This window comes from Triticum dicoccoides, chromosome 2B (genome assembly GCF_002162155.2).
Source record: "Triticum dicoccoides isolate Atlit2015 ecotype Zavitan chromosome 2B, WEW_v2.0, whole genome shotgun sequence".
NCBI lineage: Eukaryota > Viridiplantae > Streptophyta > Magnoliopsida > Poales > Poaceae > Triticum > Triticum dicoccoides.
In genome coordinates, this window is record NC_041383.1 from 180,548,560 (window position 1) to 180,575,985 (window position 27,426).

Below are 27,426 nucleotides of genomic sequence, written 5' to 3' on the forward strand. Positions count from 1 at the left end.
TACTCCTGTATCCTCTACAACCAAGAGCGAATCTTTCCTCACAAGTGTCTTGATTGTGAAGCTGTTGATGGGCTGCCCTGTCTTGGAGAAGCACTGGACTGCTTTTGGGATGCTGGTCGTCTGCAATTTGTCACTGCCAAAGAGCACTGGAATGAAGAGCTTCTACTGCAGTTCTATGCTACTCTTCACATTCGTGGCTACAACAGGGATCCGAAGACATGGATTCTCGAGTGGATGTCAAGAGATGTGCACCATGAAGCCAAATCTCAAGTCATCATTGAGCTTACCTCCCTGCCCACTCCAGGTGAATTGTATGAGCCCAGTTGTCAGCGTCATAGAGAAGAACTGCAGAGTATTTTTTAGAGGCCTGAACCCAATATGAGTCAGATGCTCAGTTTGATGAAGCCATTGCCTCAAGATGCTGAATGTCCCAAGGAATTCTTTCTAAACGACCTTGAGTACTTGCCACGCACAGTCTATCATATACTAAGGCATACTCTGTGGCCAATCAAGAGACATTCTTCCGAAGCCAAACTTGAAGGAGCCGTGAAGACTCTGGTATTTTATATTGTCAATGGCATCAGATTCAACTCCCAGGATTTCTTCATCAGACAACTTGCTGTATATGGGATTGATCTATTTGGTCTGAAGTTTTATGCTCCATGGGTGATGCGCCTGATCAAACTCAATTCTTTTGTCGACTATCAGCTCTCAGCATGCAATCATTTTGTCTTCTTGCATGAGGTTTATTTGTCAGTTGAAAGCATCTACCCCGGGCCTGCCAAGGAGCCTCTATATCTTCATAATGTTGATCATCAAAGCTTCACGCAACCAATAAAAGGAATTCATGTCCCCAATGCTGCAACTCCTGCTTACCCTCTGGCTGGCAATGTGCGTATGCATCATCGGGCCAATACCGAAGCCACTGCTAGTACAATTGCCCAAAGGCCTCGGAAGCGTTCTTGTGTACTCAATGACTGAGAGTTTCTTGTGGCCTTACATCAGAAGCAGGACAAGCACCATGACTGCCTAAAGTGTCAGATGCAGAGTCTCTTGGTGGATGTTAATCGCATTCGAAACATGGCCACCAAGAACTCATTTGTTGCCCATGAAACCTCTTGGCGGTCTTGGAAGAGCCTCACCCTACTATGTCCTGAAGACAATCTTCACGAAGATGGCTTCACCAAGATCTTCAACTTTGATTCCAGGCCTCCACAAAATGCAAGCTGGCGCCGCACTCCCTCACTTAAAGATTTTGAATATTCATCTTCGGCTGCAACTATTGTTGTGAATGTCGTCGATGAAGAAGACGATGCCACTTCACCAACCATGGCTACACTGCATCAGGCCCTTCTGCACCACCAAACTCCAACGTCGACCCTGCTCCTGCATCTGCTCCTTCTGGGAACGAGTAGATGTTCTATGTCTTCAAACCTTTTTGGTCCTTACTGACAAAAGGGGGAGAAGCATATGAGTTGATAGTCTTCAAGCGGGTCCTTATGGGTGGTTGCATTACTTTTTCCAAGTATTTACAACTATCATCTTTTGATACATTTGGTTCTTTAAGTTGTAACACTTAAACTCGAGGGTTGTCTGCTACTTTGTGATGCAATGATAAATTCCGCATAAAGTCATTCTGCAGACATCCATTTTCCATTATGCATATCATAATCTTCATTATCTTCTTATATGCATAATGCATTGTCTTCACACTTTGAAGATGGCCTCTGAGGGAGTCCTGGACTGGGGGTGTCCGGATAGCCGAACTATCATCATCGGCCGGACTCCAAGATTATGAAGATACAAGATTGAAGACTTCGTCCCGTGTCCGGATGGGACTTTCCTTGGCGTGGAAGGCAAGCTTGGCAATACGGATATGTAGATCTCCTACCATTGTAACCGACTCTGTGTAACCCTAGCCTTCTCCGGTGTCTATATAAACCAGAGGGTTTTAGTCCGTAGGACAACAACAATTACAACAATCATACCATAGGCTAGCTTCTAGGGTTTAGCCTCCTTGATCTCGTGGTAGCTCCACTCTTGTACTACCCATATCATCAATATCAATCCAGCAGGAGTAGGGTTTTACCTCCATCGAGAGGGCCTGAACCTGGGTAAAAACATCGTGTCCCTTGTCTCCTGTTAGCATCCGCCTAGATGCACAGTTCGGGACCGCCTACCCGAGGTCCGCCGGTTTTGACACCGACATTGGTGCTTTCATTGAGAGTTCCTCTGTGTCGACACCGATAGGCTTGATGGCTCCTTCGATCATCAACAACAACACGGTCCATGGTGAGACTTTTCTCCCCGGACAGATCTTGGTATTCGGCGGCTTTGCACTGCGGGCCAATTCGCTTGGCCATCTGGAGCAGATCGAAAGCTACGCCCCTGGCCATCAGGTCAGATTTGGAAGTTTGAACTTCACGGCTGGCATCCGCGGAGACTTGATCTTCGATGGATTCGAGCCACAGCCGAGCGCGCCGCACTGTCACGATGGGCATGACTTAGCTCTGCTGTCGGACAGTGCCCTAGAGGCCGCACACGAGTCCACTCCGGTCCTCAATTCAGAGCCGACTGCGCAGATCGAGGATGTGTGGCTAGACACCGCCTCGAGGGCTGCAACCCCTACGGCAATGGAGCCGAATACTGACCTTGTCCCTTGTAAAGCTCGTGACTCCGAGGTGTCGGACTCCTCGCCGGACTCCGAACCTCCTGCGCCCCCTTTAATCGAATCCGATTGGGTGCTGATCATGGAGTTCACCACTGCGGACATCTTTCAACACTCACCTTTCAGCGACATCCTGAATTCGTTAAGGTATCTCTCGTTATCAGGAGAGCCCTGGCCGGACTGTGGCCAGGACGGATGGGATACGGACGAAAAAGAAATTCAAAGCCCACCCACCACCCACTTTGTAGCCACTATCGACGATCTAACCGACATGCTAGACTACGACTCCGAAGACATCGACGATATGGACGATGATGCCGGAGACGACCAAGAACCAGCGCCTACGGGGCACTGGAAGACCACCTCGTCATACTACATATACATGGTGGACATCCCAAAGGATGGGAATGGCGAGGATGCAGCGGAGAAAGACTCCTCCAAGAAACAGCCCAAGCGCCGGCGTCAGCGGCGCCGCTCTAAATCCCTCCACAGCAAGAATGGAGATTCCGGCACCGGAGATAACAACACCCCAGAGAGTGCCGAAGACAACCCCCTCCAGCAAGATTCAGCGCAGGAGGACGGAGAAGCCAGCCCTCAGGAGAGAGCGGCAGACGATGAGGTAGAGGATGATAATTACATGCCTCCCTCTGGAGACGAGGCAAGCCTCGACGACGACGAATTCGTCGTGCCCGAGGATCCCGTCAAACAAGAGCATTTTAAACACAGGCTTATGGCCACGGCAAACAGCCTCAAGAAAAAGCAGCAACAGCTTAAAGCTGATCAAGATCTGCTAGCCGATAGATGGACTGAAGTCCTTGCGGCCGAAGAGCATGAACTCGAACGCCCCTCCAAAAGCTACCCCAAACGCAAGTTGCTCCCCCGATTAGAGGAGGAGGCATACAAACCTGCATCACCAGCGCACAATACAGCTGACCAACCACATCGTGGCCGCGACAGAGAGGCCTCTAGGCCCTCCACTAGAACCGTACCCCGGCACCGCTCGAAAAGTACGAAGCCATGGGGGAATGCGCCGGACTTGCAAGACATATTGGAGGATAAGGCAAGACAATCAAGATCGATCTACAGATCACGTGGGCGCCCCACAATGCGCGACGACGATCGTCGCGCCGGATACAGCAACTCCGGCCGGGCCGAACACAGTAGACAAAGCTTCCTTGAGCTACGTCGTGATATAGCCCAATATAGAGGCGCCGCACACCCACTATGCTTCACAGATGAAGTAATGGATCATCAAATCCCCGAAGGATTTAAACCCATGAATATTGAATCCTACGATGGCACAATAGACCCCGCGGTTTGGATCGAAGACTATCTCCTTCATATCCACATGGCCCGCGGCGATGATCTTCACGCCATCAAATACCTCCCACTCAAGCTTAAAGGACCAGCTCGGCATTGGCTTAACAGCTTGCCAGGAGAATCAATTGGGTGTTGGGAGGACCTGGAAGCCGCATTCCTTGACAACGTCCAGGGCACATATGCGCGACCACCAGACGCCGATGACCTAAGCCACATAATTCAGCAGCCAGACGAATCGGCCAGACAATTCTAGACACGGTTCTTAACAAAGAAAAATCAAATCGTCGACTGTCCGGATGCAGACGCTCTCGCAGCCTTCAAACATAACATCCGCAACGAGTGACTTGCTCGGCACCTAGGACAAGAAAAGCCGAAATCCATGGCAGCCCTCACATCACTCATGACCCGCTTCTGCGCGGGAGAGGATAGCTGGCTAGCCCGCAGTAACAACCTCAGCAAAAACTCTGGCAGTCCGGATAACAAGGACCACAATGGCAGGTCGCGTCGCAACAAAAACAAACGCCGCGTTAACGGCGATAACAATGAGGATACGGCAGTCAACGCCGGATTCAGAGGCTCCAAACCCGATCAGCGGAAAAAGCCATTCAAAAGAACTACTCCGGGTCCGTCCAATTTGGACCGAATACTCGACCGCTCGTGCCAGATACACGGCACCCCCGAAAAGCCAGCTAATCACACCAACAGGGATTGTTGGGTATTCAAGCAGGCAGGCAAGTTAATTGCCGAAAACAATGACAAGGGGCTGCATAGCGATGACGAGGAAGAGACCCGACCGCCGAACAATAGAGGACAGAAAGGTTTCCCCCCACAAGTACGAACGGTAAACATGATATACGCAACCCACATACCCAAGAGGGAGCGGAAGCGTGCACTCAGGGACGTATATGCGATGGAGCCAGTCGCCCCGAAGTTCAACCCATGGTCCTCCTACCCGATCACTTTTGATCGAAGGGACCACCCCACCAGTATCCGCCATGGCGGATTCGCCGCATTGGTTTTAGACCCAATCGTCGATGGATTTCACCTCACCAGAGTCCTGATGGACGGCGGCAGCAGCCTGAACCTGCTTTATCAGGATACAGTGCGCAAGATGGGCATAGACCCCTCAAGGATTAAACCCACAAAGACGACCTTCAAAGGCGTCATACCAGGTGTAGAGGCCAATTGTATAGGCTTGGTCACACTGGAAGTGGTCTTCGGATCCCCGGATAACTTCCGAAGCGAGGAGTTAATCTTCTACATAGTCCCGTTCCGCAGCGGCTATCACGCTCTGCTCGGACGGACCGCGTTTGCAAAGTTCAACGCGGTGCCGCATTACGCATACCTCAAGCTCAAGATGCCAGGCCCTCGACGAGTCATCACGGTCAACGGAAACACTAAACGCTCCATCCGAACGGAGGAACACACAGCAGCTCTCGTGGCAGAAGTATAGAGCAGCCTCTTAAGGCAATTTTTGAGTCCGGCTGTTAAACGACCGGACACGGCCAAACGCGCCCGGAGTAACCTGCAACAAGACCACCTGGCACGTTCCGAGCACGCGTAGCAATGCGGCCCCAACCCCAGCCCTTGCAAAATTGCAAGATTGGTCCTTCGCGTACATCACTACGCCCTGGAGATACCATGGGCATAGGGGGAGGGGCACGACCACAACAGGCCCAGAGTGCGGCTCAACCACACCAGGGGCTCCCAAGTGTGCCATCTTTTTTTCTTTTCTCTTTTTTTTACCCATAGGACTCCGTTCACTAGAGGCCCTTTCCGGCAGTAGACCTGTCGATCTCACGATGCAACAGCCAGGGAAGGAGAAAGGCTACGACGAGTATCCAGGTGGTCTCCATTACAAGCATTAAATCTGTTTTATACACCATTCCGCAGCCTACCCCTGGAGGGGGACATGTTTAATAGTCCCATCCCTTGCTTACCGCACTATTTGTATCGTTCTGCATTCATGGCAGTATTTCTTGAATAAACAATGCATCGCTTTTTTATAATTGCATTTCTTTCTTATACATATGTTCATTTATGACATGTTGCATCCGTACACTTTGGTACGGATAAATACACCAGGGGCTTAAGTTCCCCACATTATGGTGTGATAAGTCCGAACACTTTCACAAGTGTGGCACCCCGAACTTATAGCATTATATGCATCGGCTCCGAATCATGTCTTGGGTCAATAGTTGGGTTTGCCCGGCTCCCATGTTTTGGTACCTTACATTCCATTGTATCGGCTAAGGTAGCACTGGGAGAACCACTGCGATTGCGCCCCAGTTGAGCTGGGCGAGCGCCTGAGTGGAGAAAGCTAAAACTGACCGTCATGATAAGGCGAGAGCTGGTCGCTGTTCGAGAGGCCTTTTCGAGTCCCTAAAGACTTATGTCGCTTAGAGCGAGGAACCGGCTTTGTCCGGCCCAGGCGTGGATAGCGCCCCGAACTCGGTCTTCCGAACACTAGGGGCTTCACCGAAATTTAAAATTATAGAATTCTATGGCTAAGTGAGAGTGTTCAAGCATTATAAGTCCGGTTGCCTCGTTCGTTGTGTTGAGCGCCTCCCTAGATGGACCCAAAAATGGGAACAAGAGCGCTCAAGTTTATCCCGAACACCCCAGCACTCGTGGCATGGGGGCTGAAGCCGACAACTTGCCATCTCTCAGATTTGATAAACGGCCGCACAGAAGGTAATATTTTAAATTAACAAGCATTGCTTAGCGCATATGAACAAAGTCTTCAGCGCATAGGATAACAAAATGCGAGTCTACTCAAATATTACATCTTTGGAGCACTCACCCGCAATCATGCGGGCACCCTTTAGGACACTCTTATAATACATTTCAGGCATACGATACTCCTTGCCCGCCGGCGGCGCGTCCGTCAGAAGCTTCTCAGCGTCCATCCTGCCCCAGTGCACTTTTGCACGGGCAAGGGCCCAACGGGCACCTTCAATGCAGGCGGAGTGCTTGACGACTTCAACCCAGGGACACGCATCCACCAGCCGCCGCACCAGGCCGAAGTTGCTCCCAGGCATGGCCTCCTTGGGCCACAGCCGAACTATTAGGCCCTTCATGGCCTGTTCGGCCACCTTGTGGAGCTCGACCAGCTGCTTCCGCTGGTCGCTAAGGGGCACCGGATGTCCAGCCTCAGCATACTGAGACCAAAAGACCTTCTCCGTCGAGCTCCCCTCCTCGGCCCGATAGAATGCGGCAGCATCGGACACGCTGCGGGGCAGATCTGCGAACGCTCCTGGAGAGCTCCTAATTCGGGTAAGTAATAGGTAATTCACATTTACATGCTTACTTTGCATGAAAATGCCTTACCCGCCGCTATCTTCTTTAACGCCTCGATTTCCTGGAGGGCCTTGTGGGCTTCGGCCTTAGCGGCTTTGGCACTCTCAAGAGCCGATGCAAGCTCGGACTCTCGAGTCTTTGAGTCGCGCTCCAAACTCTCATGTTTTTCCACGAGAGCCTGGAGCTCTTGCTGCACCTCCGCCACCCTCGCCTCTTATTTCTCTCGCTCGGCTCGTTCCGCGGCTGCATTGCATTCTGCCGCGGACACCACCTCCTTCAGGGCCGCCAGATCGTTCGTGGCCCCTATAGTACCCACGTTATCTTCGTTATTTTCTCTTGCAACCAAATCCTTTTCTGTAAGGTACAACTTTAATAAGGTTTTACTCACCTTCCTTGTCCTCGAGCTGCTTCTTGGCACGGCCGAGCTCGCTCTCGGACCGCTCGAGGCTTTGCTTCAAAGCATCGACCTCCACAGTCAGTGCGGTAGAGGTCAGCAGTGCAGCCTGCAATCCCATATTGACATATTTTTTAGACTCCTGCGTACATCTTTTTGGATCCTCAGTCCGGCTTTTCTTTCCGAACACCGAACCGAGCATCAGGGGCTACTGTCTATGCGGTATTATATTACACATCTTAAAATTCTTACCTCAAAGCCTGTTAGAAGGCTGCTGCAGGCTTTGGTCAGCCCGCTCTTGGTGAGCTGCACCTTCTGAATCACCGCACTCATGACAGTGCGGTGTTCTTCTTCGATGGAAGCGCCGTTGAGCACCTCCAGCAACTTATCCGGCGTCTCCGGTTGGACGGAGGCCGCCGGCCTCACAGTCTTGCCCTTCTTACGAAGGGGCCGCTTGCCGGACTCCGGAACCACTACAGGTTCCGGTGCGGAGTCCGGTGCACAGTCCGGGAGGTTGCCCTGCGGCACCTCTGGGGCCTCCTCCTCCTGGCGGGTCCCTTCCTGGGATCCCACCTCGACGTCGTCAGCGTCACGAGGGGTGGAGACGGTCGGAAGAGAATCCATATCCGACGTGCCCAAGGACCCGCTCGACAAAGCGGGAAGATCGTCCTTGGCCGGACTACAGGTTGTATGCAGCATTAGAAAGACATCACGTGGCAAAAAGAAAAATTATAAATCATCCAGGAGTCCGGATACTTACGATCTTGCCAGGGGCTTGGCCCTTGAGGGCCACTCCTCGTCGTCGTCGCCGACGTTGGCGGAGCAGTCCGGAGGAAGGGTCGTTCCCTTCTTGGACCCTTCGGCCTCCCTCGTTGGGGAGGCCTTCCTCTTCTTCTCTTCCCCCGCTGGGGGAGAGGCCTCTTTCTTCTCCTCCTCGTCCTCGTGGGAGGAGTCCGCCTCAGAGTCATCGGACGATGAGTCTGATACCACCTGATGCCGGGAACTCCTCCGGGTTCCCATGGCCTTCTTCTTGGCCTTCTTCTCCGGCACCACGTAAAGTGTCAGGACCAGCAGCCCTGTCAAACGGGCGTCCGCTGGGTCTTCTGGAAGGGGAGCCGGACAGTTAACCTGTCCAGACATCTTCTGCCAGTCCTACTAAAGGTATTGGGAGTTTAGATCCCGCATAGAGTCAAACTATGAAAAGCGAGTGTCCCATAAAGGATAACATAGCTTACTTCGCCAGCCGGGCGCTGCGTGCTGAATCCGCGATCTTCAGTTGCGGATGCGGGAGCTTCGGCACCCTTGAACAGCACCCTCCAGGCAGCTTCGTACGTAGTGTCGAAGAGCCCGCTCAAGGTCCGGTGCTGTGCTGGATCAAACTCCCACAAATTGAAGTCCCGTTGCTGGCAGGGGAGATCCGGCGGACAAGCATGACCTGGATCACGTTGACAAGCTTAAGCTTCTTGTTCACTAGGGTCTGGAGACAGGACTGGAGTCCGGTCAGCTCCTCCAAACTACCCCAAAGCAAGCCCTTCTCTTTCCAGGAGGTGAGCTGCATGGGGATGCCAGATCTGAATTCGGGAGCCGCTTCCCATTTAGGGTCACGCGGCTCGGTGATGTAGAACCACCCCAATTGCCACCCTTTGATGGATTCCATGAAGGCACCCTCGAGCCAAGTGACGTTGGGCATTTTGCCCACCATGGCGCCTCCGCACTCCGCTTGGCTGCCCTTCACAACCTTCGGCTTGACATTGAAGGTCTTTAGCCACAAGCCGAAGTGGGTTTGGATGCAGAGGAAGGCCTCGCACACGACGATAAACACCGAGATATTGAGGATGAAATTTGGGGCCAGATCGTGTAAGTCCAGGCCGTAGTAGTACATGAGCCCCCAGACAAAGGGGTGGAGTGGGAAGCCCAGTCCGCGGAGGAAATGGGGAAGGAATACCACCCTCTCATGGGGCCTGGGGGTGGGGATGAGCTGCCCCTCGCCGGGCAGCCGGTGCGCGATGTCGCTGGACAAGTATACGGCGCTGCGCAGCTTCTTGATGTGCCCCTCCATGACGGAGGAGGCCATCCACTTGCCTCCCGCTCCAGACATGGCTGGAGAAGGTCGAGGTGAGATGTGCGGACTTGGGCGCTGGAGCTCGAGTGCGCGGAGATGGATAAGCAAAGGAGGAAGAAGGCGTAGGTAAAAGAGGTGGATCCTTATCCCCTTATATATGGGCGGACGAAAACTATGCGTCCCCACCGGCCTGGTAAAACTTGCTTATCTCCCAAGCGCCACAATCAATGGCGCCGTTGGGTTACCCACGTCCGTATTGATGGGAATCCCGGAATAAGGGGAACACGATCTCTGCTTCGACAAGACATGCCAAGGAAACCGCTTCGCTAAACACGCTGAGGTGGTACAATAAAAATGATTCGAGTAAAGGCTTGGTAGTGGTGTGATGTTACGCCACAAAATACGTCAGCAGATTGAACTTGTGTAAATATTATTCTCTCTACGGTGGTATGTGGAATTTATTTTACAAAGCCGGACACTACCCTGGTGTTCACAATCTTCTATGAATTATTCTGAGGAGGAACCCGCCTTGCAATGCCGAAGACAATATGCGCGCCGGACTCGTCATCATTGAATCCTGATTCAGGGGCTACTGAGGGAGTCCTAGACTGGGGGGTGTCCGGATAGCCGAACTATCATCATCGGCCAGACTCCAAGATTATGAAGATACAAGATTGAAGACTTCGTCCCGTGTCCGGATGGGACTTTCCTTGGCGTGGAAGGCAAGCTTGGCAATACGGATATGTAGATCTCCTACCATTGTAACCGACTCTGTGTAACCCTAGCCCTCTCCGGTGTCTATATAAACCGGAGGGTTTTAGTCCGTAGGACAACAACAATTACAACAATCATACCATAGGATAGCTTCTAGGGTTTAGCCTCCTTGATCTCGTGGTAGATCCACTCTTGTACTACCCATATCATCAATATCAATCAAGCAGGAGTAGGGTTTTACCTCCATCGAGAGGGCCCAAACCTGGGTAAAAACATCGTGTCCCTTGTCTCCTGTTACCATCCACCTAGACGCACAGTTCAGGACCCCCTACCCGAGATCCGCCGGTTTTGACACCAACAGCCTCCACAAAGCAAAACCAGCCATGTGCATTTGCATTCAAAAGCAAATCATTTATATGCACATCTTCAGGGGGAGCATCGTCGTATGTATGAAGACAATACTCACCGAACTTTCACATGCTTTAATCCCCGTTGAAAACTTCAACCAGTTTGTCATCAATCACCAAATAGGGTGAGATTGTAAGTGCATCTAGTGCCACCCCTAGTTGGTTTTGGAGTATTGACGACAAACTTGGTTGAGGGACTAATGTGTTTGTGAGAATTGTAGGAAAACATAGGTAGTAGTCCCATATTGATTCGGTTTACCTACCAGAGATGACCCCTAAAAATATGTGAAGACATTGAAGACAATGGTGGTCTGTGAAGATATTCACATTGAAGACTATGACATGAGAAGACATCGCACGAAGACTATGGAGAGCGAAGACTTAGTTGTTTCATAGTTTCCTTTTCTACTTTGTTGAGTCATAGGAACCACCGTACTATTAAGTGGGGTCCAAGTGAACAAAGTCAGAGTGACTGAGGTGATGCTCAACCAAATCCTATGTCTTCGAGTGAAGACAATGAGAGCAAATCTTATCCAGAGATGGATGAGTCATCTTTACTTGTAGCCCAAGTCAAGCTGTTGCGTTTTTTTGAAATCTAACCGTTGGACATGTGTTAGTTCCCTAGTGACCCAGGGTCATTTTGAACAAATCAGGTTGGGTTGCCTCCTGGTTATAAATAGCCCATCCCCTACACCATAAATTGGTGGCTGCTCAGAGTAAGTGCACGGCTTTTGTCGTTCGAGAGCAACCCACCTCCGAAGCCTTTGAGAGAGTAATCCTTGCGAGGACAAAGCCCAAAACACCCAGAGCCAAAGAGTGTTAGGCATCACTAAAGTCTTTTTGTCTGCGTGATCTGAAGACTTATTACACTTGAGGACTGTGAATCCTCCAGCCAGTTAGGCATCGCGTTCTGAGCATCCAAGAGTCATTGTGGATTGCCGGTGAACGAAGTCTGTGAAGGTTTGGAAGTCTCCCTTGAAGACTTACCAGAGTGGTGATTGGGCGAGGACTAAGTGTCCTTAGCTCAAGGGGAATAAGGTGAAGATGCGGTCTTCTGAGTTGAATCTTAGCCTCCCTAACCAGACGTACAGTTGTCACAACAACTGTAGCTGGTCCAACAAGTCATTGTCCCCTCCAAGCAACTGGTTCTATCTTTCACCTCTCTTTACTTACAGTTTGTCTTTGTGAAGTCATTGCCCATTTGTCTGATCTGATTGACTTCACTGAGTGGAGACTATTTACTGTTTGGATTCATACTATCTTCCATCCTGATCCTTACTACCTAGCTGCTGATAGTCTTCGTGCTTTCACTTCATTGCATACTTGACTATGGCTTGTCTAGTGTAGTCTACCTTCCGCTGCATAGCAATAGGGTCATTTCTATTATTTGTCTTCAAAGCACCCGTGTTTTGAATACTTTCATAAAAATTGCCTATTCACCCCCCTCTAGTCGAATACTAGCACTTTCAGGTACAAAACCAGCTGCCACTTGGTGAAGAAATCAACTTCCAACATATGAATAATATGGTGTACCGGGACAGCAGAAGCCCAGATCATAACCCAGTTAAACTGGTCAAACTTCTGGCTTGGTGGGTTAATCTGAAACTCCTGGAGTGCCATTTTCAGCTTAGGAATGATATAACGCACTATCAAGTCTTCCCAGCTTGCTGGATCAAATACACCCTTCCATGGAGATAGCACAACATATCTGATGAATCATGAGCTTGCCATAACTGGAGGACACTACTCAGCTTGTACCGGATAGAGTGGCACAATTTCTCTATCCTTTGCCCTAGAGTTGGAACCATGGGTGTACCCATGCATGGATTGGCATATTTTAGCTCCGCGGGTCCAAGATTCGACAGCAGCTATGAGCTTTGGCATTATTACATGCTCCAATATTGAATGGAGCACGATAGGCGGCAGCAACCGTTCCCATGACTCAAGAAAATGGAGCATTGGTTCTGGATCCCTAGCCTTCCTTGAATTAGTTCCTGATATCAACACAACTAATAGGATGACCTCACTGCCCAGCTGTGCATATGGAGGCATTGATTCAGTAGCATCTGAGAAATCATATGGCTGGTCTCCCTGCAGCAAATCCTTCCAGGATGACATGACCTCAGAGCCAAAAAATGGATTCTGCAGAGGCTGCCACCCTGAAATACCCAGATAAGTAGTGGATGCGCAAATCGGCAAGCAGCCCATGCAACACTGCAAATTTTGAACTCCTCCTCATAGCGCAGTTTCAGTTCCTGGAAGGTCTTAAGCAACCACCCCAGAGTGAGAAAACCAGCGGTGTCATCAACCCAGACCTTCTCCAGCACATCTGCAATTGTCTCCATAACTTGCAGCTAGTGTTTCTGCAAAGCCTCCTGCTTTGCTACTTTCTCCTTCTCCCGCTCCAAACTAGCCACCTTCTCATGCTCCCGTCGCAGCTGCCCATCCAACCTGACAATATCAGCCTCAGTCTCATCAACAAGCAGTCACACATTGTACTACAACTCCGGCATTGGCACATCATTTGCCTCCATCTCATGTTCAGTACTCAACCCCTTCAAGTCTGTCAACACACGAGCCTGAGGCCCTCGCATGCCAATCACCTTTTGGACAAATGTGGGCTACTCATCCTCTTCCTGCTCGGCGCGCCTTGCCAACAACTCATTCTTAGTCAAGACCTGATCCTTCTTCATGCTGGCCTTCTTGGACCACCGTTGCTTTTCCTTCTTGGCAGGCGGTGGAGGTGGGGGTGGCAAGTTCTCGTTGGGAGCGAAAGCTTTGGGCTCCTTAAACCCCTCGACGTTGCTGAGTCCGGCATTCTTAGGGCGCAAGGTAGTCTCCACTGGTGCAGTGATTCCCTGAGCATTCTTGCCGAGGCCTTCTCCTCTCTTGTACCCCATCATAGCCATCATCTTAGCCACCTTCGTGTTGGACTCCAGACTCCCAGGTGGCGGCACCGATTTTCCAGGTTCAAACCCTACCCATGCACTGCACCAGCGATTGGCAGACTCCTGCTGCCGCTCCTTCTCCTCCTGCCTCGCGCGTGCACCCTCGGTGATCCGCTGCCCAAAACCCGTTGCCAGGTCGATGTATGGATCCTGGTCCTCCTCTGCATCCTCCTCCGAGGAGGCGGCAACAGTAGTGCCCGAGGAGGACGCGGCCTAGCCAAGCCCAAGCCTTTGCTGCTCCTCCTCTTCCTCTGGCTTTGGGACACTGATGCCCTTGGAGACGAACTGCATGGTCTTGGTGAGGTCGGGCTCGGAGTCGTCCATGCGGCGCTTGCGGTGCCGGCGCCGGCGTGGTGCCTTGTTCTCCTCGGAGTCGTAGTCGGAGTCCCCCTTGCCGAAGGCGACGTAGAACGCCTCGTTGTGGGTCTGGGGCGCCCGCTCGCGACGGCTCTGGTAATAGAACTCCCCGTCGCGGCCGAAGCGGCCGCCAACAAAGTCGTTGTCCATGTCGAGGTGGTCCATGTGAAAGTGCAACTATCCCTAGGTGGTTTTGGTAATTCATAACAACATATAGCTCATTGAGCTAATACTATTCCAAGACAAATATTTCAGGAAAGCTCAATGAATGGCATGGCATGGATGATGAAAGTGGAACCCTCAAAATATCAAGGACAAAGGATTGGCTCAAGCTCAAAAGCTCAAGACTCTTCATTTTATATTTTAGTGATTCAAGATCACGTTGAGTCTATAGGAAAAGCCAATACTATCAAGGAGGGATGAGGTGTTGCTTAATGAGCCTCTTGCTTCATGTGCTTAGTGATATGCTCCAAATACCCTCAACTACTTTCCCACATCCACATATGACCTATACTCAAAGTCAAAATCGGTCCCACCGATTCTTTCTATCCGGTGCCACCGAGTTCAAATGTCATAGCCACTGCCACAAACCCTAGGCAAATCGGTCTTACCAATAGGGATCTCGGTCTCACCGAGATGGGGTTGTAATCTCTCTGTTTCCCTTCGTAATGTTTCGGTCTAACCGAAGTGAGCGATCGGTCCCACTGAGATTTCAATGTAAACTCCCTGTTTCCTTCTCGTAACATTTCGGTCTCACCAAAATGAGCGAATCGGTCCCACCGAGTTTACCTGACCAACCCTCTGGAAAGCTTATTACCAAAATCAGTCTCACCGAGTTTGTGTAATCGGTATTACCGAGATTACGTTATGCCCTAACCCTAACCATATCGGTCCTACCGAGTTGCATGTCGGTCCCACCAAAAATCCTAACGGTCACTAGGTTTACTAAATCGGTCCGACCGAGTTTGTTGATGCGGTCCCACCGAGTTTGGTAAATTGAGTGTAACAGTTAGATTTTGTGTGGAGGCTATATATACCCCTCCACCTCCTCTTCATTCGTGGAGAGAGCCATCAGAACAAACCTACACTTCCAACTTACCATTTCTGAGAGAGAACTACCTACTCATGTGTTGAGGCCAAGATATTCCATTCCTACCATATGAATCTTGATCTCTAGCCTTCCCCAAGTTGCTTTCCACTCAAATCTTCTTTCCACCAGATCCAAAACCTATGAGAGAGAGAGTTAAGTGTTGGGGACACTATCATTTGAAGCACAAGAGCAAGGAGTTCATCATCAACGTACCATTTGTTACTTCTTGGAGAGTGATGTCTCCTAGATTGGCTAGGTGTCACTTCGGAGCCTCCGACAAGATTGTGGAGTTGAACCAAGGAGTTTGTAAGGGCAAGGAGATCGCCTACTTCGTGAAGATCTACCGCTAGTGAGGCAAGTCCTTCGTGGGCGACGGCCATGGTGGGATAGACAAGGTTGCTTCTTCGTGGACCCTTCGTGGGTGGAGCCCTCCGTGGACTCGCACAAGTGTTACCCTTCGTGGGTTGAAGTCTCCATCAATGTGGATGTACGACAGCACCACCTATCGGAACCACGCCAAAAACATCCGTGTCTCCAATTGCGTTTGAATCCTCCAAACCCTGCCCTTTACTTTCTTGCAGGTTGCATGCTTTAATTTCCGCTGCTCATATACTCTTTGCACGCTTGCTTGAATTGTCTGATGATTGCTTGACTTGTCCTAAAATAGCAAAAATCTGCCAAACTCTAAAATTGGGAAAAGGTTAAGTTTTTAATTGGTCAAGTAGTCTAATCACCCCCCTCTAGACATACTTCAAGGTCCTACAAGTGGTATCAGAGCTTTGGTCTCCATTTGCTTTGATTTCCATAGCTTTTGGTGGTCATAGCCTTGGTTTCACAACCTAGGAGAGTATGGCGTCTAGTGAGGGAAATTATCACCGTAGAGGTCCTTACTTTGATGGTACTAATTTTGCTAGGTGGAAGCATAAGATGAAAATGCATATTCTTGGACATAACCCCGCCGTTTGGGCTATTGTGTGTATTGGCTTGCAAGGTGAATTCTTTGATGGGAGAGAACCAAACCGTGAAGCTAGCGCGGATGAATTGAAGATGTTGCAATACAACACTCAAGCTTGCGATATCCTCTTCAACGGATTGTGCCCCGAGGAATTCAACAAAATTAGCCGTCTTGAGAATGCAAAGGAAATTTGGGATACTTTGATTGATATGCATGAAGGTACCGACTCCGTCAAGGAATCCAAGTTGGATGTGCTCCAAAGTCAACTTGACAAGTTCAAAATGAAGGATGGTGAAGGTGTCGCTGAAATGTACTCTAGGCTTGCTCTTATCACAAATGAGATTGCTGGCTTAGGGAGTGAAGAGATGACCGACAGATTCATCATCAAGAAGATCCTAAGAGCATTGGATGGAAAGTATGATACCGTGTGCACATTGATCCAAATGATGCCAAACTACAAAGATCTCAAGCCAACGGAAGTCATTGGAAGAATTGTTGCTCATGAGATGTCACTCAAGGATAAGGAGGAACTTCACAATAAGTCAAGCGGTGCTTACAAAGCCTCAAGTGAAGCCCCCACATCATCAAGTGAGAAACAAACCTTCAATGAAGAATTGAACTTAATGGTGAATAACTTCAACAAGTTCTACAAGAGTAGAAGCAAAGAAAGAAGCTCTAAGTCAAGGTCCTACAATGACAAAAGATCTTCTAGTCGAGAGGGAAATTGCTACAATTGTGGGAGACCCGGACACTATTCCAATGAGTGTACGGCACCCAACAAAAGAAGAGAAGATTCTCCAAAAAGAAGAAGCAAAAGAGAAGAATCACCACCAAGAGAGAGGAGGAGTAGAGATGATCGTTATGAACGAAGACCCACACAGAGAAGCAAGGATTCGGAAAGGAAGGACAAGTCATCAAGAAGCTACACAAAACGAAGACATTAAGATCATATTGGTGAATGGGTATCCGGCTCCGACTCCGACAATCACTCCGAGAGAAGCTATCACTCCGACTCCGAATATACTCAAGATGAAGGTGTTGCCGGTCTAGCACTTGTGTCAACCAACTCCTACGACATATTTGACTCACCAAATGAAGGGATTGGAAGATGCTTCATGGCCAAAGGTCCAAAGGTAACATATCCCGAGTATGTTGATTTCAATAGTGATGAAGATGACTTGCTTATGGATGATGATTTACTTGTTGACAACTCTAGTGATGAATACTATGATGAAACGTCAATTAATCATGCTAATCAAGATAAAACGAATGACAATGATAAGGAGAAGATTGAGCTTCTAACTAAAGAACTAAACACTCTTAAGTTAGCTCATGAAACTATCTTCGAAGATCATCGAGAACTTTTAAGAGCTCATGAGAAGTTACGCTTTGAAAAGCTCAATCTTGAGCAAGAGCATGAGTTCTTAAAGGCAATCAATGATGATCTTCGTAAGAAAAGTTCTTCTTACATTGCCAAGCGTTTACTCTTATCTACTTACATGCCTCAAGTCAAGTCTAGTAACAAGTACAAGAAGGATCCTTCCTCTAGTAGTAACGATAATAATGTCAAATCCAATATTGTTGCTTCTAGTAGTTCACTTGATTCCACTAATGATTCTCTTAGCCAAGTTACACTTGAGCAAGAAAATATCCTATTGAAGGGAATTATAGAGAAAGGTGTTTACAAGAGCCTTGCCGGGAGTAAGCAATTCGAGGAAATTGTACGCAAGCAAGGAAGGCACCGGAAGAATCAAGGTGTTGGGTTTGAACGAAAGTTCAATGCCAATGGAGTTGAGTGGGAAGAAGATCAATACCCAAAGACGAAGTTTGTTCCTCAACAAGAGAAGTATGATCCTACTTCCTTCAAGGGAACACAAGCTCAAGATGATCTTCCACTACAAGACCACAAGAACGAAGGCAAGGACAAGCTTCAAGAGGAGATTGATGCATTTGAAGAAGCACCTAAGGCCTCGGTCAAATGGGTTCCCAAGACTACTTCAAGTTCTACTTCACCAAGTACGACTACAACTCCAAGGATTCCCATCAAGATGATGTGGATCCCGAAGAAGAAGAACTAGAGAGTTCTTGAGGGTGACTCCGCTAACAGTCTTCACTCATATCATTATGGCAAGGACAAGTGCAATCAATTTCCATATCCTGCACTAGTTCAAGGAGTCACAAACCCTCATGTTGGTAAGACAAGGGACAAGGTAACCTAATGATTTCATGGACATCATCTTGTGTGTGCATCACTCTATGTCTATGGATATTCTTGTTTGTTCCTTGTGGGACTAACCCATGTAGGTATGTTGAAAATGCAACTCACTCCAAAGGATTGCTCCAAATGATCTACATCAACATTGAGTATCCACATCTTCAACACCTACATGAAGTCATCATCGACAAAACCCAAGGTTAGTTCATCCCTATAAAAGGGGATCTCACATCTAGGGGGAGCTTAACTCTAAGAATTGAGTCAAAGCAACTCTAATGGTGTGAACACATCAATGCATTATGTAAAAGTGGTAACCCCACTTGAGCTTAAACGATGAGTATGACCTATGATCAAATGTTCTCATTTGACTCCTAAGTCAATATACTCATATATAGATGACCTAGTCATCGCCAATTGTTTGATAGATGCTAGAATTGATTGTGCATGCTTTGCCACATATTTCATTTGGCATCTTATTGTGTGAGCATGTTGGTTGCATATTTTACTCATTCAAGGACATCCACTTGTTGCGTTGATTGTTTGGCTTCTTTTTATTTTGCCAAGTTAATGGACAAGAATGCCTAAGAACCTTCTCTAGCTATCTATGCTTTTCTCATCTCAAACTCTATTCATGCTACATCACAAAATTTGATCAAGTCAGATTCGAACCACTCTGTGTGAGGAGCAATCGGAGTCCCCGTTTCGTCATAGACTTAAACTTCCAAAACTTCTTTGTGATTCTCGGTCTGACCGATTCTTCCATTTCGGTCCTACCGAGATCACTAAGTCGATCTAGGTTTTCAATCTCGGTGCAACCAATTTGAACTTTTCGGTCACACCGAGTTGCTGTAACTGTATACAGTTATGCATCTCGGTGCCACCGAGTTATTCCACTCGGTCACACTGACAGGGTCGGGCTATATATACTCACAGGAAAAAATTTGGAAATTTCTCCGAACCTCTTCACCCGCGCAATAGCTCGCTCTGCCTCCAGGGTCTCCGGATCGTCTCCTCGTCGCCAGCCGCCTCCTGTCGCTAGTCTCCACCGCCGTCAACGAAATTCACCCCCGCCGTTGCCGCCGTAGCGAGTTCATCGCCAAGCTAGGGTATGGACTCGATCACAGTGCTATCCTCGTCCTATTCCTAGCACATTGTTTTCATTATGATTCTTGCCACGATTGAAACACTCCTATGCAGTCAATACAATCCTTAGATTAGATGTGATTTGAAAATTTAGGGTTAGGTTTCCGCCGAAACCATCTCGGACCCACCGAGTTGAAAAACTTGGTCCCACCGATTTGGCTAATTCCATTGCACTAGTAACTCTCGGTCTGACCGAGAATTGCTAATCGGTGTGACCGATTTTAGGACTTTGTGAAACCCTAGCAGTCTCGGTGCCACCAAACTATGACTTGGTCCGACCGAGTTCACCAGTTTAGGTTCCAAAAACTGCTTCGGTATCATCGAGTTTGAAAATCGGTTGATCCGAAATGCTTTCTGTGGAAAACTAAAACTGAATTTTTGAATCATTTTTTTGCAAAAATCTCTGCATTTTGTGATGCTCATCCATTCTATCTCATCTATAACTATTCACAGGGTCAGCAGTCAGTGATTTGCAGCATGTCAGACCAAAGTGATAGTCAGAACAAGTTAGAAGAGCACAATCACATGAGTGAGGGCACTAGTCCCTCTAGCACTTCAGATGATGGCAGCAGGAGCACCCCAAGCAATCTGCCTAAAGCTACCACCAGGACAAGGAAGAAGAGAACCTCAGAATCTGAGGATGAGGATTACTTGGCAGAAGAAGATGAGGCTACCTCCAAGAAGGTAGTGCTCAAAAAGGATTATGCCTCAGCAAAGAACACAAAGCCTGGACTCAATAGGAAGGTTCCTGCCAAGAGGACACCTATGCTGAAGGTCAGAGGATCAACTCAAGTGCTTGAAAAGACTGAACCCAAAGAGGCACCTACAAGAAGAGTCACAACATCCAAACCCAAGAAAGTTCCCACTGGAGAAACTATGAAGTTTACCATTGAATCAGAAGATGAAGCTGTTGCTCAAGAGAAGAAGAAGAAGAAGAAGAAGAGAGCCAAAACCACTACTGCCCAGGTTCTTGGAAATCCCTCTATGAGGAGAGATTCTGATAAGGAAGAAGAGGTTGCTACACCAGCACCCAAGGCACAAAAGCTAATGGGTGATGCTATTAAGTCAGGGGCTGCAACATCAAAGCCCAAGGAAGCACCCAAAGCTTCCCCCAAGCCCAAGCTTGCACCAAAGAGGAATACCAGGAGTATTCCAGCTGCTAAGAAGAACAAGGCCCCAGTGCCTGAAGTTGCTGATGAGGAAGATGAAGAAGGACAAGTCCTGAGGAAGCTGAAGCCCAAGATTCCAGACCACAATGATGCTCATCCTGTGGCTGAGAATATGAAGTTGAGAAAGGATGCGGGACTCAGAATGTGGAGGCTGACAGACCCATATGCCACTAGGAGAAAGACTGTTGTTGATTATAGGTTCCACACTAAGGAACAGCGGGACTTCTATGAGACAGTGCTGTTGGACAAGAAACCAATAGTGTGTGATATGAGGTGGCTCGACTGGACCTACATAAAGGAAAATGAGGAACACTATCCTGGAGTGCAAGACAACTTTGTTGCTTGTGGAGTTGCAGACTTTGTTGGGCAGAAGCTCACAAAGTGGAATAATGAGCTCATTATGCAATTCTACTCCACAGCACACTTCTATCCAGATGGCAGGATAGTCTGGATGTCTGAGGGTACAAGGTACCAGTCAACAATTGTGGAATGGGCCAGTCTGATCAATGCCTCAATGGAGAGTGAAGATGACTTGGATGTCTATGCCAAGAAGAAGATGGACCACAACACCATGTCTCATATGTACAAGGAGATCCCAAACAAAGCTCTTGAGACTTTCAAGTTTGGGTCAGTCCACTTTCTTCTGTCAGGGCTGCCAACCATCAACTGGATCCTAAGGCACACTCTGTTGCCCAAGTTAGGTGACCACAACATGATTAGAGGGCATGCTATCAACTTGCTGCACTTGTTTGATGTGCCACAAAAATTCAAGGTCATGAGCCTCATTGTTGAGACCATTAAGAGGACAATAGCAGATCAAAAGAGGCGTTGTGGGTATGCCCCACAAATTCAGGAGTTGATTAACTCAAAGATGAGCACATGAACTTATTTGCTGGATAAGGAACATTTTGCTATCTATCCAGACTTTGAGGACAATCAGGTTGTCATGAATGAGAATGAACCATCATCAGTGCAAGCTCAAGAGCAGAAGGAGAAGGCAAAGAGAGAGAAGGCTGCCAAGATGCTAACTCAAGAGGAGGCATCTGAGTACTTCTTGAAGAACAAGCAGGAGCAGCTTGGTTACTTGATAGCATCAACACTGAGGATTGAGAAGGGGTTGGCCACCCTAACTCAAAACCAGGAGAGGCTGGAAAGAATCATGGAAAAAAATTCTATGATCTAGATGTCAAAGTAACTGAGATTCAGTCAGTTGTGGAGCAGCTCCAGGATGACATGCAGGAGAGGAAGGGCAAGACAACCACTGATGCATTTGCCAGAGTACCTAGAGCTCATAGGTCAGCTGCAGTGCCTGTGACAGACTCCAGAGCCACATCATCTGCACCAGCTACAGCTCCTACAGCTCCAGTGCAACCAGCTCCAGCACCAACTCCTCCAGCTCCAACCACTTCAACTGATGCCTTCGTCCAAGGAGCCATCTCTACACCACCACCTGAAGATCAAGCCTGAGAGTCGATCTAGCACTATGCATTTTCTATGAACTTTTTGGTAACTTGTTGCCAAAGGGGGAGAAAAATGTATAGATCATAGGCTTCGAGAGAGACTGTGTTGCTTTTGTTCTCTCTTGCTTTGGTGGTTAAACTTTGTTTGCTTTTGATTGCTTGAGATACTATGCTGTTATCTATGAGACATTGATGATCATGTGTTTGATCATAAGCTGCATGTTTGATGATATTATCTTACCTATCCTTATGTGATCATTCACTTTGCTTGGTGATGAGTGCATGTATTCAATCTTTATTACTTTGAGCGCTCCACCAAGATGTATGTGACATGGAAGAGTAACCCACGAGCCTAATTCTTGTAGTCCAAAGCAAACTTTAAACTATGCACAAATTTAGGGGGAGCTCTTGCTTATCACATACTTATCAAAGCGACGATGTTTTTCAATCTTATTATCATTTGTCGAAGCTTTGATCTATATGTTGTCATCAATTACCAAAAAGGGGGAGATTGAAAGTGCAACTATCCCTAGGTGGTTTTGGTAATTCATAACAACATATAGCTCATTGAGCTAATACTATTCCAAGACAAATATTTCAGGAAAGCTCAATGAATGGAATGGCATGGATGATGAAAGTGGAACCCTCAAAATATCAAGGACAAAGGATTGGCTCAAGCTCAAAAGCTCAAGACTCTTCATTTTATATTTTAGTGATCCAAGATCACATTGAGTCTATAGGAAAAGCCAATACTATCAAGGAGGGATGAGGTGTTGCATCATGAGCCTCTTGCTTCATGTGCTTAGTGACATGCTCCAAATACCCTCAACTACTTTCCCACATCCATATATGACCTATACCCAAAGTCAAAATCGGTCCCACCGATTCTTTCTATCCGGCGCCACCGAGTTCAAATGTCATAGCCACTGCCACAAACCCTAGGCAAATCGGCCTTACCGATAGGGATCTCGGTCTCACCGAGATGGGGTTGTAATCTCTCTGTTTCCCTTTGTAACGTTTCGGTCTAACCGAAGTGAGCGATCGGTCCCACCGAGATTGCAATGTAAACTCCCTGTTTCCTTCTCGTAACATTTCGGTCTCACCGAAATGAGCGAATCGGTCCCACCGAGTTTACCTGACCAACCCTCTGGAAAGCTTATTACCAAAATTGGCCTCACCGAGTTTGTGTAATTGGTCTTACCGAGATTACGTTATGCCCTAACCCTAACCATATCGGTCCTACCGAGTTGCATGTCGGTCCCACCGAAAATCCTAACGGTCACTAGGTTTACTAAATCGGCCCGATCTAGTTTGTTGATTCGGTCCCACCGAGTTTGGTAAATTGAGTGTAACGGTTAGATTTTGTGTGGAGGCTATATATACCCCTCCACCTCCTCTTCATTCGTGGAGAGAGCCATCAGAACAAACCTACACTTCCAACTTACCATTTCTGAGAGAGAACTACCTACTCATGTGTTGAGGCCAAGATATTCCATTCCTACCATATGAATCTTGATCTCTAGCCTTCCCCAAGTTGCTTTCCACTCAAATCTTCTTTCCACCAGATCCAAAACCTATGAGAGAGAGTTGAGTGTTGGGGAGACTATCATTTGAAGCAAAAGAGCAAGGAGTTCATCATCAACGCACCATTTGTTACTTCTTGGAGAGTGGTGTCTCCTAGATTGGCTAGGTGTCACTTGGGAGCCTCTGACAAGATTGTGGAGTTGAACCAAGGAGTTTGTATGGGCAAGGAGATCGCCTACTTCGTGAAGATCTACCGCTAGTGAGGCAAGTCCTTCATGGGCGACGGCCATGGTGGGATAGACAAGGTTGCTTCTTCGTGGACCCTTCGTGGGTGGAGCCCTCCATGGACTCGCGCAACCGTTACCCTTCGTGGGTTGAAGTCTCCATCAACGTGGATGTACGATAGCACCACCTATCGGAACCACGCCAAAAACATCTGTGTCTCCAATTGCGTTTGAATCCTCCAAACCCTTCCCTTTACTTTCTTGCAAGTTGCATGCTTTAATTTCCGCTGCTCATTAACTCTTTGCACGCTTGCTTGAATTGTGTGATGATTGCTTGACTTGTCCTAAAATAGCTAAAATCTGCCAAACTCTAAAATTGGGAAAAGGTTAAGTTTTTAATTGGTCAAGTAGTCTAATCACCCCCCCTCTAGACATACTTCAAGGTCCTACACCATGCCCTCGGCGTCCTCCTCCATGGCTCCGCCGCCTCCCGAATATTCGGCCTAAGATGTTGGCACGGGCGAATCTTGAGTCAGAACCTAGGGTTTCAGTGAGGGTTTCGGCCAATCAAACATGATGGGACGGAGCAAGCGGGGGATGGGAACTGAAAAGGGCTGGTGGTGTCTACCTTGTCGCCCGTGAAGCCTTGTCCGCCATAGTTCGCCGCCTCCGCCGAGCAAGCGTCAGGGTGGAGACGGAGGGAGGGAGCTCGTTGGAGGGACTATTCCACGAGCGATTGTTTTTCTGGGACAGGGCGGTCACCTACAGCCCGTAAGGTCGATTATGTGTAATATGGGCTTTACTATGGGGTGGTCCGATTCGGGTTGTATAGAATGTCAAATGGCGAAGTGTGCTTGGGCCCATGGTTGATGAGGAATTACTCCAGAGAGCGTATGGTAACGATATCTTTCAAAGCCCACAAGGTACCCATTGTTTCATCAAAATAGATTTATATACCCTAAAAAATCAAAATAGATTTATATTGTCTCAATAAAATCAAAATAGATTTATTGACGAGCTTGAGATGGTCAAAGGGAGTGCCGGCATCAGCGGCGAAGGGGTTGTCATCCACCCTAGTGGCTACAACGCAACACCCAAAGCCACCCCCCCGACGGGCTATGCAAAGATACACGTTGATGCTGGTGTCCAAAAGGGAGTGGGAAGAACGGCAACGGCAGTGTGTAGAGATACAAATGGAACATTCCTGGGAAGTAATGATCTTGTCATTGGAGGAGTGGACGACCCATCGATATTGGAGTCCATTGCGTGCAGGGAGGCACTACCACTGGCTGAAGATCTTCACCTCCATCATTTTACCATTGCTTCTGACGCTAAATAGGTCATTGGGGACATCCAGAAAGGTGGGCGAGGAAATAATGGATCAATTATTAGCGAGATCAAGCTACACGCATTGTCTTTTAACTACATTTTTAATTTTGAAGGTCGTTGAGGGAGTCCTAGACTAGGGGGTGTCCGGATAGCCGGACTATCATTATCGGCCGGACTCCAAGACTATGAAGATACAAGATTGAAGACTTCGTCCCGTGTCCGGATGGGACTTTCCTTGGCGTGGAAGGCAAGCTTGGCAATACGGATATGTAGATCTCCTACCACTGTAACCGACTCTGTGTAACCCTAGCCCTCTCCGGTGTCTATATAAACCGGAGGGTTTTAGTCTGTAGGACGAACAACCATTACAACAATCATACCATAGGCTAGCTTCTAGGGTTTAGCCTCCTTGATCTCGTGCTAGATCCACTCTTGTACTACCCATATCATCAATATCAATCAAGCAGGAGTAGGGTTTTACCTCCATCGAGAGGGCCCGAACCTGGGTAAAAACATCGTGTCCCTTGTCTCCTGTTACCATCCGCCTAGACGCACAGTTCGGGACCCCCTACCCGAGATCCGTCGGTTTTGACACCGACATTGGTGCTTTCATTGAGAGTTCCTCTGTGTCGTCACTGATAGGCTTGATGGCTCCTTCGATCATCAACAATGACGCAGTCCAGGGTCAGACTTTTCTCCCCGGACAGATCTTCGTATTCGGCGGCTTTGCACTGCGGGCCAATTCGCTTGGCCATCTGGAGCAGATCGAAAGCTACGCCCCTCGCCGTCAGGTCAGATTTGGAAGTCTAAACTTCACGGCTGACATCCGCGGATAGTTGATCTTCGACGGATTCAAGCCACAGCCGAGCGCGCCGCACTGTCACGATGGGCATGATTTAGCTCTGTTGGTGGACAGTGCCCTGGAGGCCGCACATGAGTCCGCTCCGACCCTTAGTTCGGAGCCGACCGCCCAGATCGAGGACGGGTGGCTAGACACCGCCTCAGGGGCTGCAACCTCTACGGCGATGGAGCCGAATACTGACTTTGTCCCTTGTAAAGCTCGTGACTCCGAGGTGCCGGACTCCTCGCCGGGCTCCGAACCTCCTGCGCCCCTACCAATCGAATCCGATCGGGCGCCGATCATGGAGTTCACCGCCGCGGACATCTTTCAGCACTCACCCTTTGGCGACATCCTGAATTCACTAAAGTATCTCTCGTTATCAAGAGAGCCCTGGCCGGACTGCGGTCAGGACGGTTGGGATGCGGACGACAAAGAAATTCAAAGCCCACCCACCACCCACTTTATAGCAACTGTCGACGATCTAACCGACATGCTAGACTTCGACTCCGAAGACATCAACGGTATGAACGACGATGCCGGAGACGACCAAGAACCAGCGCCTACTGGGCACTGGAAAGCCACCTCAACTCATGACATATACATGGTGGACACACCAAAAGGAAGCGATAGCGAGGAACAACGGGACGCGTCGAAGGATAATTCCCCCGAAAAACAACCAAAACGGCGACGCAAGCGCCGCCCAAAGTCCCGCCTCGATAACAACAGCACCCATAATGACCCAGCCATAGAGCAGGGAAAACCAGTGGACGACGAACATGCAACGAAGCAACCATCCGAACACACTACTAGGGAAAAGCCAATACACAGAATCTTAGCAGCAGCACGGTTCAAAATAGAGTGCTGCTGCTAAGTAGTTGTAGCGCGTGTTACGTAAACTCGCTGCTGATAAAGATTTAGCAGTAGCGCGCTCGACCAGAAACGCGCTGCTACAAATATCGACCGGCGGTGTTCCCCCAACTCTAAGTAGCAGTAGCGCGGTCGCAATAACAGCGCTACTGCTAAGTACGTAGTAGTAGCGCGCTTTCCTCGAGATCGCTGCTGGTAAGTTTCAAATTGCCACAATTTTCTGTCCCAGTTAGCAGTAGCGCCTTACCGCAAAGCGCGCTGCTGCTAAGTACTTAGCAACAGCGCGTTTTCTCTCCTGCGCTACTGCTAACCCCACCAACCCCCAACCCGTCCCTCCCCTCCCCCTTCCTTTTTTCCCTTCCCCCTACCTCCCCCTCTCCTCTCTTCCCTCCACCACATGCTCCCACTCTCACTCTTCTTCTTCTCAATACTTCTCCCC

General features: G+C 48.7%; 1 pseudogene; it reads right to left on the bottom strand.

Moving 5' to 3' along the window:
- The window catches only part of LOC119360751, a 63,678-nt pseudogene extending 49,343 nt beyond the window's left edge, over positions 1-14,335 (bottom strand).
- Positions 14,336-27,426: the final 13,091 nt, after the last annotated feature.